General features: G+C 31.3%; 1 long non-coding RNA gene across 1 annotated transcript in view; it reads right to left on the reverse strand.

Moving 5' to 3' along the window:
* The window catches only part of LOC136795856 (uncharacterized), a 258646-nt gene that overhangs the window by 31260 nt on the left and 209390 nt on the right, over nucleotides 1–17996 (reverse strand). The window contains exon 2 of the long non-coding RNA XR_010843538.1: nucleotides 17844–17954. This is a non-coding gene — a long non-coding RNA (uncharacterized lncRNA). The remainder of the gene's footprint in view (nucleotides 1–17843; nucleotides 17955–17996) is intronic.

Below are 17996 nucleotides of genomic sequence, written 5' to 3' on the forward strand. Positions count from 1 at the left end.
AAATATATACAAACAAAAGAATAGACAAGTGAACATAATCAGACTATCTGTATGAAAAATAAATAAATAAAATAACATAATGATAAAATAATATATACAATATTTACACAATCGACCTGAGGATCCCTGAGCCCACTCTATCCCCCACGAGGTAGAGCAGAGCTCAAGAGATTCCAGCGCATCCCTCTCGCCGCATCACTGGTAAAATAATACTGTTTTCTCATTTTAACTTGTTCATGTATTGTATAAAGAGTTATTTTATTATGTTCTTAGGTTTAAAATATATTATAAATTGCGTTTACTTCGAGGAGAATGTAAGTTTTTTTTTACAATATGTGTGTAGGAATTTATTTTATTGTAAATACTTTTTTCTTTATTGTTTTTGTTTTTTATGTTATTATATTATATAGTATTAGTTTATTGTTTTTTTTGTTTTTTTTTTCATTTCAACTTATTCATGTTATTGTACGAAGAATTATTCCTTTTTTATTTTTTCCCTAGGTATAAAGTGTGTGTATATAGGCTTTACTTCAGCAAGCTTGTGAGTTTTTTTTTTTTTTAAATGATAATTGTAGAGGATTTTTTTTTTGTAAATAGTTTCTGTTTGCTATTTGTATAGTTATGATACTGTATGGTATTAGTTTACGAGGATTGTTCGTAAACTGGTAGGAGATGATCTAATCGAATGTATGTAAGAGATGTACCGAACAAAATAAAGCCAGTACTTTACAGCAGTTCAAGCGTGTCACATCTTATTCCTGTTTCACTTTTTTTTTTTTAACATTTTGCTTTCACCGATACTTAAGTTATATATATATGCTTTAAAAGTAATCGGTATGAATGGGTTTTCCTTCCTCTTTCTTTTACTGATGTATCTCTATCCTTTACAATCATTATTTGTAACTTTTCCGGTTCAAGTGATGTGTGTTAAATAATTACGTAGTTGATGTATATAATATACTCTTATTCATAGAAATGTTGTAACAGAAACCAGAGTCGGGCATTTGGCAGCTTTGTGCTGTTCTGATTTTATCACCGTTGGATAGAGGACGATATTCATGAAGCTCTATTGAGAGTTGCTTTGATGTCAGCTGTTGTATACATTAGTTCTCTGCGTTACCTGCTCGGGGGTACGCACGCTGCTTCGATTTATTAGCATCACGAGCGGAGTAATATTTTGTTTTTAATGTTGTTGGAAAATGTCACAAACGAGGGCGTACTGGACGAAAGTAGTTTTCCGTTCCTGTTCAACTCTACCTGCTTTTATACGGGTGGTTCTCAAACAACGGACATTCCAGCCTATGGGTAATGTAATTTAATGATACTTTATTGTTTAATTTAATTTTTTTAATGTTTTGGCAAATATTTTTTACGAAGAAAGATACTCAAGTGGTTTCAGAGTTCAAAACAGTGGTATAAATAAAAATATTAGTTAAAAATTCACTAGTTTATCCTTAAAAGATAATATCCGTCACCTCAGTGAATATGTGGTTAAGTCGAATTTTGGTCAAAATGAGTTAAGTGGTCTAAGAGAATCACAGAGGCAACATCTTCATTGTGCATAAATGTCTAAGTCAGTCAACGTTTTAAAACAGAGTTATTGGTCAAGTCTGTTGTCAACGGTCGGTGAACAATTAGTTAACTCTGTTATCTAATTAGTGATAAGACATATCAAATTGGTGTAAAACAAGTAACAAGTTACCAACGTTTTGGTAGTATTGACGAAATTTCGATGATTTACCACAAACACCTGATTTTACATAAATGTTCAAACTTTAAAAGTTGTCCCCTGAAAAGTAAGGAATTTTGACTTAATCACATATTCACTGGGGTTACAGATATAATGGTTGTAGTTAAATATTTATCAATATAAAATACTCTAAAAAAAATTAAATAAATTAATAATATAGTTGAAAAAACAGGAAAAATCCCGGAGGTCATAATATATTTAAATAACAAAAGTAGTACAGGGGAGGCATTAGAGATATGTAAGTCAGTCTGATATTGAAATTTCATTACATAAGCAATGTAATGAAAAGTTAAAGCTACTATCATGTATTAAACATGATATGAATCCTGAAATAAATGTATTTATTGATGATATTGAAACTAATTCAAATTATTTTTCCTGAAGATAGAGGAAGATTGTTGATGATAAAATATTTATGTATTAAGGAATATAATAAGAAGGATATTTCACTAAACTGCATAATATAAGAGGCGTTTGTTATCAAAATTAACCCTGTCCATTTTTTTGGCTCAATTCTCTTTACGGCATTTTTCGGGATTCTTTATAATCTCACGAAGCGGCACAGCTCAGATTCGGCTCATTCCCACCAGAAATGAAGCAAGATTTGCTATCTGTATCAAATCCAGCAAGAGTAGAAAACGCTGTCATATAAAAACAATTGTTTGTGAATTCTGCCCTGCATTTGTTTCTAATGATTACTTTAATTCTTTTTAGCAATCATGAGTTTTATTTTATAACTAACTTTCTGATTTTATAACAAAGATTAAAATCTATGCCCTTTTTCGATATTGTACTATATTTCTTCCCTTAAATATCGAAATTTTAGCTTCTTTATAGCTACAAACTGATTTGAATCGATCTAAACTTCATAAAAAAAATAATGAATATTGAGTAAATGTTAAAAACAATTTAATGTTTTTTACAAAAAAAAAATAAATAAATAAAAAAGAGAAAAACTAGACTTTTTGCAACAGAACCGCCTCATTCCAATCTAATTGGCATTTTGCTATTTGCCTAAACCATAATGTTCGGATAACATTTGATATAACTGTTTATTGGATTTGGTATTTATAATAATCCATGTATTTCATACAGATACATGGACAAGTCCGACGTTTCGGCCAATTCGGCCATCCTCAGGGACTAATTTAATATAATTTTTGAACTAAATATTTTTTTTAAATTATTTATTTATTGTAATTTACAACTGTACAAAATAATACCATAGGTAAATGTGTTGTATGTTTCATACACACTTGAAAATCTTGGGAAGGAACCAGTCATTGGTGGTACTTCAAACATTAATTTAAATTAGAAAGTCCCGTGGCCATCTTCTAACTGAATAATTTAAAAACACAACTTCACACAGGCTATTCTGCCCAGGTCAATTAAACAATTTCTCTAATTAGTCAATTTTTACATTAAAACAAAAATTAAAATTCTTTATCACAGTAACTTATTTGTTAAAATTTATCACAGCGATAAAATTTAATTTTTCTTGTATTAAGATCGTCCCTGAGAACGGCTGAATAGGCCGAAACGGCGGACTTGTAAAGAAAATAAATTTTTTTGAGACTTTATTGGATAAATTTTAAATTATTTATTCAAACAACATAAACCAGTCTCAAGAAAGTATTTAAGATTATAAATAAAATAATCCTATACAATTTGTTTTTCACTATTTGTTTTTCACGAACTGTGATTACAATGGGATCTAAGTTCATACGAAATTTGTCGTAATAAATTATTTAATAATGATTTTATATTCTTAATGCAATTTTTTTTTGTTTTAATAATTTCAATAGTAAATTTTCTTGAATATATTATATGAGTTTATTTAAGATTAGTGACTGCAACGTGGATAAAAGATAAAACGAGAATGACAATTAAGTAACTATTACTATTGAACAATGTCATTAATCAATCACAAAGAAAAAAAAAAGTTTCCTTAATTTTTAATTTTAGTGGTTTATGTTAGGAAACAAAAATGTGCGTTTTTTGTTTTGTTTTTTTATTTTAATTCTGCCATAAATAGCGTGGTTATAATTGATGTCCCTTTTGTTCTTACACAAAAAGCTATTTTATTAACCAACGATAGAGAATAGAATAGATGTTGGCTGATAGAGCAATCTAGTTTAGTGGAGAGGTAAACCGGACAGAGACAAGTCAGCGACACAGAAATCGGACAGGCGTGGTGCTCTCACCGCAGCTAATTCGATCGGGATTTGCCGGCTGACACCAGCGGCAGGGATTTTTCATCGTCACTGGTTGTTTGGACATCCCTTGTCGGGGGTCGGCTGCACCAGGCCTCTGTAAATAATGACCATCGCTTCTGCATTGCGCCCCAGGCACTTCTCTTCGAGGGCCTCTCGTCGTCCTGTGTCTGCAGTTCCGGAAATAATTCAGGAATGGACATCCGAAATAGCTTGTATGCACATCAACTTGAATGCATTTCTACTCATTTTACTGTGAAGAAAAATAATGTAATTTTTTTTCCTAAACAAAGGAGAATTTTATTATGATTAATACTCGTATTGAAATAGGAGTCAATCCGAAATTAAAGTTATTGCTTGCAATTCCGTACTATGGGCAGATGAATTGGAATTGGAATAAAAACCTCTTTTGAAAGATTTGTACATTAAATAGATTTACACTAAAGAAACAAGATTTACTTGGAGTCCGCCAATTATCTCTACAGGAGGCTTGATGATGTGAAAGTGGTGTTTCTAATAAATAAAATTTAATAGGATTATTTTATTGCGCAATAAAGGAAGAAAATGAAAAAAAATCAGAGAAATGAGTGTCCGTGGCCTTTTAAAAAAGTATTAATTATCAAGTGGATACAGTAAAAGAAAGAAATTATTTTTTATCTTTATATTTTTATTGAAATATATTTCCAACATTTTTTCTTATAAACTCAACATTTATATAAAGTAAGAAGAGTTTGCTTTTTGTTTTGTATGAAAAAAAATGCAAGAAAAACATTTTTAAGATTTGTGATTTATTTCAATAAAAAGTTTATATTTAACAAAAAATCATGCCCTAACCAAAAAAAAGAAAAAGAAAAAAAAAAACTGTCGCTACCAAGGGAGATTGAAGAGGACTCTCACTGTTGTTCCCTAGCTACTAAAGATGGAAACAAGTCCAGCTTTACCATCTATACAACTCTGTTTAAAAGCCATATGTGGACCTTATAAAGTTGAATAAAGTTCGTAGACGTCGGTATGATTCAGTTTCATATTGTTCCACATCGATTTCCAAACAGCATGTAAACCTTCTTGATAAAAAAATAAGTAATTAACACTTCTTCTTTTTTTTTTTTGGCCATGACTCCCATAGGAGTCCTGTACTCCCTAACAATGGTTAGGGGTCAAGGTTTTTCATTTTGTGGGCCCGCCATTCAATGAAAAAAGTAACACTCCAGGCCGGATTCGAACCGGCATTGCCAATAGACATCAAATTAGTAAGACTGTGTCTTAACCACTGAGCTACGGGCGGCCCTTATTAACACTTAATCTAGCTAGTCTAATTTACTGACTATATACTAATACAACTAGAAACTATGATTTTAATGAAACGGAGGGCCTTTAGCGAGCTTCCGTATATTTACACAAGATGCCATAAAATAATTATAACTAATAATAATTCATTAATTTGCGTTGGTACTGTTGAGAGCATTAATTTCACTATTAGATTTATACATTTAAATTTTTACTTCTTAAGAAATTAAGACAATTTTAACTTTTAAGAAAACAATTTCTGAATTTATGTAAAACAATCAATAATTCATTTTCATAATGATCAGCATATGAATTTTTAAGTTAATAATACTATCCTAAACCATTTGTCAGCCTTTTTATTTTTACTTATTTATATAAAGTACAATAAGCAAAATTAATATAGGGTTGATTTAAAAATAACTTTAAAAATAAAACTATGATGCTAACCTATTAATTCTGAAAACAATAATAAACAATTTTATACTACTTAAAAAACAATCAATGCATCGTTCTAGGGACATTTCGTCTCCACTATCATTTTGTGACACTTACACGTTGGTTGTTAATACATACATAAATTGGCGGTGGGGATCAAATTTGAAAATTTGTGTGCAATATGCTGAATTTCGAATATCATCTTGGGGTAAATTAGACAATAAAAATTAAAAAAAAAATTGACATATCTCTTTGAAGAGACGTATTAAGATTTCACAGTGCCCTTCGAAAAGTACATATTTGAAACCAGTGAAAATTCCGAATTTGGTCACATTTGGAATTATTGGGTTAACTCGGATAAACTAGTTTGAAGAACAAGAAAAATAATCCGATAGAGCAGTTGACAATTTTTCACAAAAAGTACAGGCCTGAGGAGGCCATTTTCAATAATTTACTATATATTCTTAATTATGGTGGCTATTTTGAATTAACCATTAATATGTTTGACATTAAGCCCAAAACATATTTGACTATACAAATTCCATATGTATTAGATTTTTCAAAACAACAGAACGTATGGAAGTGCTGAGTACGTTAGCATTTTATTCTTAATGTGGAAACATAAAAAGTATGGTATGCCGTTGAAAAATATCCAATTGCATGATATGTTTATAAAAATCAATTTGTGTGTTTTTCAATTAATGTTGATAAAAGTTTTAATTTTGCAAAATAATAAAATATAAACTAATTGTTGTAATTACAGAGATCAAATAAGGTTAAGTTAGGGATAAAGATTCCAAAACTCAGTTTTATAAAAATTTATAAGTAGTATTTTCGCCGAAACATTAACCCGAGAGTGGTGTAGTCTAGAGCGTTTTTCTGATATTGGGAAATAAACATCCTTTATTTTCTTAGTCTTTCATCTGTTTTCTGTATACTTTTGTCTACCTTCCGTTAAAATCTTTGATGTTGTTTTATGCTCCTTGTTTATGTTTCTCCCTGTTTTAGTTCCTCACCTTTACTCATTACAGATTTGCTCGGGCCTCCTCGCAACAGAGAGACTGAGCTCTTCTCTCACTAGTACACTTCTAATGTGACAATTTTTTTTTCTTATTTGAGCATTTTGCTCACCTGAATACATCCAGCGTATAAAAAGTCTACGAAATCTGGATTTTTCAGCCCTTGATGAAAAGTGTGGAATTTACAATTTCAATTTCTGATTATCCTAAACGCTCCTTACTTTGTCACAAACCAAGTCATCCGTCATGACCTCAATGACCCATATGTTGCCGATTTGGCCAAAACCAGATACCATTCCTTCCATGGAAAACTTCCCAACCACCCAGATCCATTTGTTTCTAACCTGGCTTCTCCTTCATTATCTAATAATTCTCCTTGGCGTCTGAAAAGAAGATGGCCTCGGGATCTTCTCCTCTAGAAAGGTTATTGGAGTTTTATAAATGGGTAGATTCTCCACATGTTTGTATCATATCACTATCTCACCTACAGCAAATTTACTTGTTGTATATATGTTATACAGCTATACAGCTATTATATAACAATAAATAAATGATTAAAAATAAATTCTGATTGCATAGAAAGTAATCATAAAGATTTTTTCATCATTACAGTCTTATTATATAAACAAAATAATAAAAACCGTCTACCATGAGATAAATGCTCATGGGACACCTCTAAGGGGACATAAATTAGAACACGCCTACCTAGTTAAAATACCTATTTATGGCATGTTGATCGCAAAGAAAGCAAAGAGTCACTGATACTAAGGAAATCTCACGGATACCTGAAACGTCATAGTTTTATGAAATCGATCAAGTATATTTTTAGAGTAAAACTTGTAATGGATTCTATCAATAAAGGTAAAATGCAGTAAGACTTTGACTAACGTCTGTATATCCAAAAAATCGAAGAAACGTTACAAAGTTATAAAGCTTCAAACTGACACGAAGATATATGTTCGAAGTAGAATGCCTAGAGCGAAACCCGGGTCTCTGTTGTGTAGGTTCTCCTAATGGATAGCCATCGTCTTGCTCGATCTATTTCCCCGAGGACAAGCTAATTTCGAGCCCTCTGCGGAGACGAACGGGTGGATGGTAAATGACAGACAGCATACAATATAGACACTAGAAGAGGGGAACCGCAGGGGTGGATAATGTAAGGACCGATCCGATACCGCTTAGATTCAGCATCATCCACAATCAGATTCCTACTTCCGAGATATCTTCCCATGTCAGTCTTAGTACCATTCCTTCTGCATCATCCTCTCTGATTTGAAGTTTCCTTGCAGATAGACAACAGTAACAAAGATTTATGTTTCTTGAAGTCAGCTATAGTTAAAAAAATAAATAAATAAATTAAATCACATTGGTGTTAAAAAAATTCAAATATATTGACCAATATCGTTATAATAAAAAAAATGTCATAGTATACTAAATAATTCAAAATATGTTGGATTCACTTCTTTTATAAAACGTAATTGCTATGTCTTTATGTAAATCATAAAGTCCGATCATATATAGCCTAGGCGTCTACATTTGGTAGTTAATTGTCGTATGTGCAGGCATATAGTATAAATCCTAATAGTGTGATGGTACTGTTACGACAGCAAATGTAGTAGTTTAATTATTCTGATCTTGTTTTAGAGTTTTTTTCCCCTCTTAAATTAATATTCGAATTTACATTTTTATGAAAATAAATAATTTTACTAATTCCAATGTTTTTGTAAAGTAGAAGTAAATCTAGAAAAACTAATTTGCAGAGTTGGTTACTTTTGCATTCAAAAGATTTATATTTGAAGTACCAAATTTTCGTACTTCAGATATTTCATAAATTTTATTTAAGTTATATGAATATCACAATAAAAATTCATCATTTATATATAAGTGATAAATGATTTTAATTTTGGTTTTAAGTGACTATTGACTAATTAGAAATTGTTGTTTTGGCCTGGGCAGAATAGTCTGCATGGAGTTAGAGTTTTAAATTATATAATTCCAAAATTGTATTAAGTAGATTGTCCCTGGGGATGGCCAGATTGGCCGAAACGTCGGACTTTTAAGAAAAATAAAATGTTTTGAGACTAAAATGGATAGAAATTAAATTATATATTTTTAAAAAAATACATCATTTAGTTTCATTGGAAATATTTTGTTGAAATTTTCATCTCAAGGAATATTTTTAGTTTGTAATGGTATATAGCTCATTGACTTCTAGTATTTTATTTACTGGACGAGAATATGCTGAGATCCTGTCGACATAAAGAACACTTTTTCCTTTCCACGATAAATTCCGTCGGATGGAATCTCAGAGGAATAGCCACTACTGGAGATGCCATAAAGAAGGGAGAACGATAAAGGAATACACATAGATAAGTTACGGTCCGATAGAACCTTCACAATGCTAAGTTCTCTGATCCAAAGAGGCCGAAATCGTCATTCCTAGGCCATTCATCGTCTACTGCTTGAAGCGAATCTAAAATTGATACGGGCCTCTTGCACTCCATTTAGTCGCTATTATATAAAAAGTTACTTTTTCGTTGAGTTTCAGTATTTGGAAATGTTTTGTAAAAAACAGTTTTAATAAATAGGCTAGTTGGTCTTCAGAGGGCATAATAATAATTGGAATATCGAGTTTTGACAAATAAAGTCAAAATCTAAAAACAGAAAAAAAAAATTAAAATATTATTACTACGAGGGTAGTTTGAAAAGTTCTCGGAATGTACTAAAAAGAAGTGTCTTTCCTCAGTGGAACTGCTTTTATTTTTCAACACAGTCTCTCTGTAGACTAATGCATTTGGTCCAGTGATGTTCCAATGCCTTAATTCCATCTCGAAAATGAGATTCCTCCAGATTTTGTTCGGACATTTTCAATCTGGTGCGTTTATGGTCCATTTTGCGGATACTTTTTTCGTTTTCAATGCTTCGGTTAAAATGCGATATACCCGTTTAGATGACATCCCTACAGCTTCAGCAATCTCACGCACTTTCAGTCGACGATCTTCCATGACCTTTTTATGCTCTTTTGCGATAAGTTCTAGGGTCGTTGCACTTTTTGGCCGTCCACTACGCGGATCATCATCTAAGCTCTCCAGACCAAATTTAAACTCGCTGGTCCACTTGGCAACAGTTGAATACGAAGGAGCAGAGTGCTCCAGTGTGTTCTAAAAGTCGGAATGAATCTCCTTTGCTGTCATATCTTTCTTTACAAAGTACTTAATCACTGCTCGAATCTCAGTTTTTTTCCAATGGCACAAATCACTACGCATAAAACAAGGAGTCGTCACTACCACTCACGACACGTCAAGAGATTTTTGACAGTTAGCAATTTGTCAGATTACAAAGAGTACTGACATGATATCACAGCACTTACCAGCAACAGCACTTCCCTAGCATTATTTGATTAAGTTCTTGAATCGATTTCTAAAAGAAATTTTTAATTCACAACATAACAATGAAATTATTCGTTTATGTGCTTGAAACTATTTATCAACAGTTTTGGACAGTTTAAACAAAAACCCTGAACCTAAGTAGTTTTCATAGAGATTTAGCTGTTTGCAACCATCCGTTTCTTAAAGCACTAAACACAATTTTGAGGTGCTACACAATTCCTTTCTTAAATTAAAAAAAAAAAAGTTTTTTTACCTCAACTAAAAAACCACGAGTTTTGAAATAAACTTTATCCTATACTAAATTAAACAAGAGAATATTTACTAAATATTTTTTACTATGCATTTTCTTCTTTTTTTTTGTCCCGAATGTTGGTCAAAAGGATTTTTGGTAGAATATTTTGAACAAGCTTTAAAGATTAGTTTATATACATCGCTCTTTTAGGGTTTTGATTAATAATATCAAATTTGCCATGAGAAGGTTAATTCGAAAATATAGAAACAAAAAATAAATAAATAAAATAGTACACCGATTTACTATTTGAGTTTTAATTGACCGCATCCGGACCAAATTCTATTTATTTATGTTTAGAAAAAAAAATCATTAAATTTTTTTATAGAAAATTGTCCCCATTTGATTAGACAAGACTGTCTCATAGCATCGACCCGCACTCTTTTCAAAGTAGAGCGGAAAATAAAAATATCATTATAATCAATATTGTGTGTGATGGATATATTTCATTAAAAAATGAGGTGGAAAATTGAAATTTGTTATCAGCACAAAAAAAAACTGAAATTCTCTAAAACATTCCATCGATATCCCATTTTGATCTTACTTTGTTTTAATCCCATTGCATTAAAACAGATTTTTTTCAATTTTAGTCACTTTTTCAATGTTAATCGATTTAATTCCATGGCCTTTGTCTATAGCTTGACTATACACCATAATTGGACTGATATCAGCACCTTATAATGCCACAAGCCAATCAAAGGGAGAAGACTCAGTAAAAGCATATATAATACATTTTATGTATTATATAAGTATGATGTACTATTTTATTTGTATGAAGTGTACAAAAAAAAGATCGATTTAAAAGCCTAATGCTCTACCGACTGAGCTATCCAGCCTTAGTTAAGTACATATAATACATTTCATATATTATATATGTATATGTATATTATAACTAATGTTATAATTCTTATTGTACGAAAAAAATGCTGATTTAATTAATTTTACTTATCAATGTATCCTCTTACTAATTAAAATAAATGTTTCAAAAGTAAAATAAGACCGTCGCTAATTTAGAGTAATAATAAGGAATAGCCCGAAATACCTTCCCTTTTCCTATTTTCAGGTTACGTTTTCCTTGAAAGGGATTGTAACATGACCTATTATGTAATACAATTATGTAGTAAAATTTTATATTTTACTATTATTTATAATTTAGTATGGGATAATCTTTAATAAAAAATATATATTTTTAAATCATAAGAATGAAACAAAAGCATATTATACGTTTGAGCTTTTTTCACTTGTTTTTGTTTCTGGTGAACCAATTGAGATGGAAACCTAAAATGTGTGTTTAGCACCACCAAAAACATTATGGAAAATATTAAAACTTTCCAAGATAAAACCATTAAATTTCAGGACTAACATCATGTGGTTAGAAAGTAGTTTTGAAAGTTGAATGGAAAATTACTGCTACGAAGTGTGAAAATATTTAAGTAATTACGATAAGGAAAAAATAAATATATAAATAAAAGTAAGGGAAAATAACGGAGCAAGTTACAGTATGAGTCAGCTGTTATTTCGATGTCAGCTGACTGAGGGGATCAGCTGATCGAGTGTATATAAGAGATGTACCGAATACAATAAAGCCAGTATGTTACAGCAGTTCAAGCGTGTTAGATCTTATTCCTTCTTTTTTTTTTTTTGACATTTTGCTTTTGCCTATACTTAACTGGTGCCGAAACCCGGGAACTTTAGATAACGGAGTAATATTTGCTTTAAAGAAGAATTTTGTATCGTAGTTTTCTCAGTTTTCAATTTTTTTTATTTAAATTTATTGTAAATAGTTTTTCTTTATTGTTTTTGTTTTCTATGTTATATTATATAGTATTAGTTTACGAGGATTGTTCGTAAATTAGTGGGGGGAGTTATGATGTGAGTCAGCTGTTATTTCGATGTCAGCTGACTGAGGGGATCAGCTGATCGAATGTATATAAAGAGATGTACCGAATACAATAAAGCCAGTATGTTACAGTAGTTCCAGCGTGTTAGATCTTATTCCTTCTTCTTTTTTTTTTTTGACATTTTGCTTTTGCCTATACTTCACTATATATATAAAATACGACGCACGCATTAATAGAAACTTTACCGTGTTTATCGTGATTATAAAATACTTATATTACATGGTAACTGTCATCTATTCCTGAATGGACTTGGCGAATTGGTAGGGAAATCGATAGAATTTGCTCTGATTGCAAGTCCTAAATTATCCCCCTGGACCAGAATGGTGTATTAGAGAGGAACCCTCCTCTTCTCCTGAATTATAGAGGCAGCTCGTCCCTTCTCCTGTGTCCTGTCAGCTGCTTTTCCCGCCGCGAGGGGAGGGGGAGTCCTTTTATTCATCCAATCAGAGGTCTCTTCCGATTTCATTGAAATTCCCAAGTTAGTTGAAAGGGTAAAAAAAATAAAATAAATAAAGATACAAATACATATATGTACATATGTACAATGAATCTCCTCTGAAATTATTTATATTTGAAAACTAAGGTCGTAATGATAGCAAGTAATTTTAATAATTGTTGAATACACTATTTATTAACAGTTAATGATTTAAACTGAATAATATAAATGATATATATTCAAATTAAACTTTAATAAATTACTAAATACATTTTATGTAAGATCAAGTATTTAGAGATTCAAGAAATCTCATCTACAATATTCAAACAGGTTTTGAGTAATCCTTCACGAGTAATTCTATTGTCAATAAATAACGCTTCATTGTAGGTTCATTTCTTAAATCATGTAAAAAAAAAAAAATAAATAAAAATATGATAAGGAAATAGGATTGGGGGTTCAATAATTTTAAGAAAGTACTATTTCTTAAAAGACGGATGTGCTAGGAGGTGATTTGTACATGATTACGTTCGACCATTAGATTTTTCACCAGTTAAAGATACCCACTTTATAACGCTGGGTGAACACCGGAAGGCTCCTCGAACTCAGAGAGTGATTGTTCACTGCTACAGAAATAGAATAAATAATTATTTGCCACGGCCGGATTTGAACCCAGATCCTTGAAGTTTGTCAATGCACTTTTGAGCCTAACATTAAGTCAGTTTTACAAAATTTTACAGTTGCGTCATAGGAATTCACTACAATATTCCAATTGCTAGTAAAGTTACGAAAAATCGCATCTAGATTGATATAAAATTTGACACTGAATGATCAAAATGCTATGTGTAACTGCTTTGGCATTATTACACAACTGGGATGTAATAAGTTGATTCCGTTAAAACAATAAAGGATATAAAAACTTTGTTATATACAATTACTCTAATTCGGTCCGGTAATAGCTTTTTATACCCTTCGAATTTAAAGTTTAAATGACAACAGGTATATCATATCTCAAGCTTTAAAAATTCTTGAATTTTTATGTAGTGTGGTTTCCCTATTATTAATATCGAATTTCTGCATTAGAACATGCCCATAACAAATTTTTAAGATTAATTTGCCGAAAACTAAATTCAATTTTTTAAATTAAATATATGTTTTTTTTTAAAAAGAACATTAACAACAGACAGGAGGCAACGGCAGAAGCATGGTAACGCGCCAGTCTACCAAACCACAGGTTGTCAGATCGAATCCCGGTACCACTTGGGCTTTTTTCAAGCACAAAATAATGCAAAACTCACTCACGACCTCTCCGGGCATTTGTGAGGCCCGTTAGCCAATGGGTGGCACTCACAAAACAATAGGCTTGGGACAGAACCCACCCTACGAAAAAAACACGTCACGAAACGAGGACTTAGACCTCCATGGTCTGTTGCCCATATAAGATAATATATGTTTTTTTTTTTTTTTTTAACATTTTAATTTGAGATCTCTTAACTTAATCGATGTCTAGGTCGGGAAAGTCAGAACATATTGTACTTTATTTACATATTACTAATTGTAAGGCAACAAGTAATCGCAAAGACTGGACATGAAAATCAACTATTATATAGATTAGCGATTGGACCCCTAGTTCTGAGACGAGTTCCAACCAAGATGGTAATTGCCCTGCAGGATGAACAAAACTTTTTCCATGTTCCCCGCGGAGATCCAAGAAATAACTGGTATATGCATAACAATTTAAATTTAAACTTCGAATAAACATTTGCAGGTTCCGCAGAAGAGAAGCCTCAATTGGTCTTTTAAAGATTCTACGGAAGAGGATTGTTGAAAACCTAAATAAATAGATAAGATATAATCCGGTGGAGACATAGTCGGCGTTAGTTGATGATGACCATCAAACAGAGTACCTAAAGAAAATATTTCCTCAAAGTAAAAATATTTCGTCCAACCAGCTATACACAGGATTCTTCCAGTTGTCACAATTGTTTACAGAGCATTGGGATATGGTGGGTTTAAATATCCTTGGCCAGAATATTCGAAAGTCTTCCTTGTTTTATTCTGGATTATGTGATTATGTGATCACGATCTCCACAGCAATCGAGGAGTTAAGTGCCATACAAGAATTCACTTCTTTGATGAGGAGGAATTTTCTTAGTTGATAAGGGTTGAAAAATTTTCGCGAATCAAACTGTTCATTTATGGTTGGAAGTAGAAGAAGAGGATCAGGAGGGACAGTATAATACCTGTAAAAAAGAAAATAGATAATGAATTGCAAATGATTAGAAGATTTAATTCAGTAATACAGCCTACGTAAGGCAGAGATGGACTGAAATAAGAAGCTTAGTGGTTTAACTGAATGCCAAACAATAAATTATAAGAAATCGATTATTTTTATATCGAGATAACCTTGATAATTATATTTTATCTTATTAATGATCATATCATCAAATAACTTTTGGGTATTAGACTTAGGAATGATATCTAGTAGACGATAACTGCAAGTTTGACCTAGTCACTTCAACATAGCACTATTGACAACTTTAGAATCTTTTGTTTCTTTAAGTTGATGCTTCTTTTCACAATCCAGTTTGACTCAGTTATTGAGAATTGAGAATCGATTCAATTAACATTCATCCATTTCGACTTTACCAGAAGTAATATCATTGAGTTTTGTTTTAGAATTATTTATGGCAACGGTCTAGCACATAGTTCTAATATATAAACTTTATAATTACTTCTACTTCATTTGAACCCTACAACCTCCCCCCCCCCACTATCTGCCATACCTCCATGGGATTCTAGGATAGGGATGATTACAAGCTCACTATCTGACACTACCATAAGCGGTGCTCCTCTCAGTAACCGTAAACGACCTTCCATCCATCTTCCTGCAGGTACAGCGGCCCTCCCGGGAAATCAGCTGCCTGGTGGAATTATTTCATCTACTGGCCGGTGTAGTGTGCAGGTCATGGCCTGTTATTCTTAATACTTTAATTGCTTTGCTGTCGGTGTGCTAGGCAGCTTTGTTGCGTACTGTAGGACACCTTGTGCTAACAGCATTTATGGGTAGGTTTTCAATTTAATTTGGTTCTGTTATTTATATTCAGGAGTATTAATTTGATTTAGGTATGTATGTTCCAATCAGTTATCTCAATGAAGTAAGAAAAAATGACTGTAATAAATAGGATTGATTATTAATGCCATAATTAATCAGTGGTATATACTAATAAATATTATGATATAATGAATCATATTAATGTAAAGTGTAAGCAAATTAGTCTTTTATTTATTTTTTTTTTTGGTGTTACACATCATTATACAGTGGATCTAAACTAATCAAAACTAAGGGGCTTCGAATTATTGCATGGTAAATAACAAATCAATTTTAAAATAAAAAATATAAATGTTTTACGCTAACTAATTCTTGTCCAGAATTTTATTTTTTAACTGTCTTCTTGTTAAATAATCTAAAAGTTTAGTTTGATTGGAACTAAAAATCATCTTTTTTAAGGCCTCTAACCGCATCAATCAATCAATCAAAATTCTATATTTTTTTTAAAGAATTAACTCATAGTTAATTGTTTTTTAATACCATTAACTACCATTGACACCCCAAGAAATAAGTCTTCGAATGAAAAATGAAATATCGTCTAGTTGGCAAGCCATGTGGAATGAAAGCCCGCCAAGCAAATTAAAAACTATTAAAAGGCCATTAAACCACGGACCACATCAAACCGTTCCTATTGCAGGGAGGAGGTAGCTATTACCAGATTGAGAATAGGTTATACAAGTTTAACTCATGCATATCTGATCAGTAAGCAGCCACCGCCAAAATGTCAATACTGCAACAGTGTACTTACGATCAGTCACATATTTGAGGAATGTTATTTCTATTCCGTGAACTTGAGTAGATTGGGAGTAGGACCGAGTGTATCGGATGCACTGAATGATGACCAAAAGAAAGTGGAAATGGTTTTGGTTTTCTTAAAAAGGAATGGCCTTTTGAATAAGATTTAAACCATAAAATCTGTTATACGTAATAAAAAATTCCAGAAGAAGTAATTAATTAAATTATTTTTTCTTAATTATTTAAAGAGAAAAATTAAGTGAAATAGAATTATAAAGATAAATTAAATAGAATTATAAAGCGCGAAACATGGGCGTTGATGACCTCTGGGTTTTACGCCCTAAAGCCCCAGACAACAACAACAACTACTACCATTACATTAATAATACCATTTCGGACTTAAGATTTATTTAATGAAAAGGTTAATTATACCGATAAATACATTTAATAGATAATTTGGATTTTTCTATAGCTTACTTAGCCCTTAGCTGTAAAACCGTGACACGGTTTTATTGAATATATGTAATAGATACTTATAATCAAATATTCAATCTCTTTATTGTTTCCTAAAGGGATGGTTCGGATTAACGAGGTTTTGACTAGTGAGAATCCACTATATTTCAATTAGTCACTTCTCGTTCAAGTACATACCATCTTTAGACCTTTTTACTTATCGAACTAAGTCCTCTACTATGAAATTTAAAGATATGACAATACGTAACTCAATATAATTTACATATAAATTTAAAAGTTGCCTGAAAAAAATCATAAAGACAAGATAATCAAATTTGCTTCTGTTTATTAAGTTTACTTTTATTACATTTTGATTTCACTGATATCTTCTAAAGTCCTGTATGTTTCATTCAAGTGATATTCGAGAAAAATCAAACCAATATAGCTAAAGTCGACTCAGAGAGGCGATTTTGATAATTCTTTGATGTTTCTGAAACGAAACTATTAATTAAACAAAGTTCACCCTTAATACTTTAATGTTTCAAACCTTTGAAATTTAAAAGTCAAACCTACAAGACCGGGTAATTAAAAATGTTTCTATTATTTTTTCAAGGTAGAATATTTTAATTATTAATAAATTTAAGAGAAAACAATTGTATGAAATATTAAAAATAGTTACAGAATTTATATAAAATAAATATACAATTATAAACGTAATTAATATATCAAGATGCATTCATGATTTATCTTTGCACCATTATTATTATGTAATATACACGTAGAGTTTTAAACTTTGTAGAATATTACTGAAATTAAATACAACATACCTCCATAAACCTGGCACCGAAGATTAAGGTCAGAACCTTCTTCATATGGGCCGACAATGTTGTTTTTCTCAGCGTCATTTTCATCAACAATGGTCATTTTGGTTGGTGGTACTGCAAAAGAAAAGAAAATTTTTATATTGATAATATATTTTA

This window comes from Halyomorpha halys, unplaced genomic scaffold (genome assembly GCF_000696795.3).
Source record: "Halyomorpha halys isolate HHAL.00 unplaced genomic scaffold, Hhal_1.1 Scaffold1140.1, whole genome shotgun sequence".
In the NCBI taxonomy this organism is placed as follows: Eukaryota; Metazoa; Arthropoda; class Insecta; order Hemiptera; family Pentatomidae; genus Halyomorpha; species Halyomorpha halys.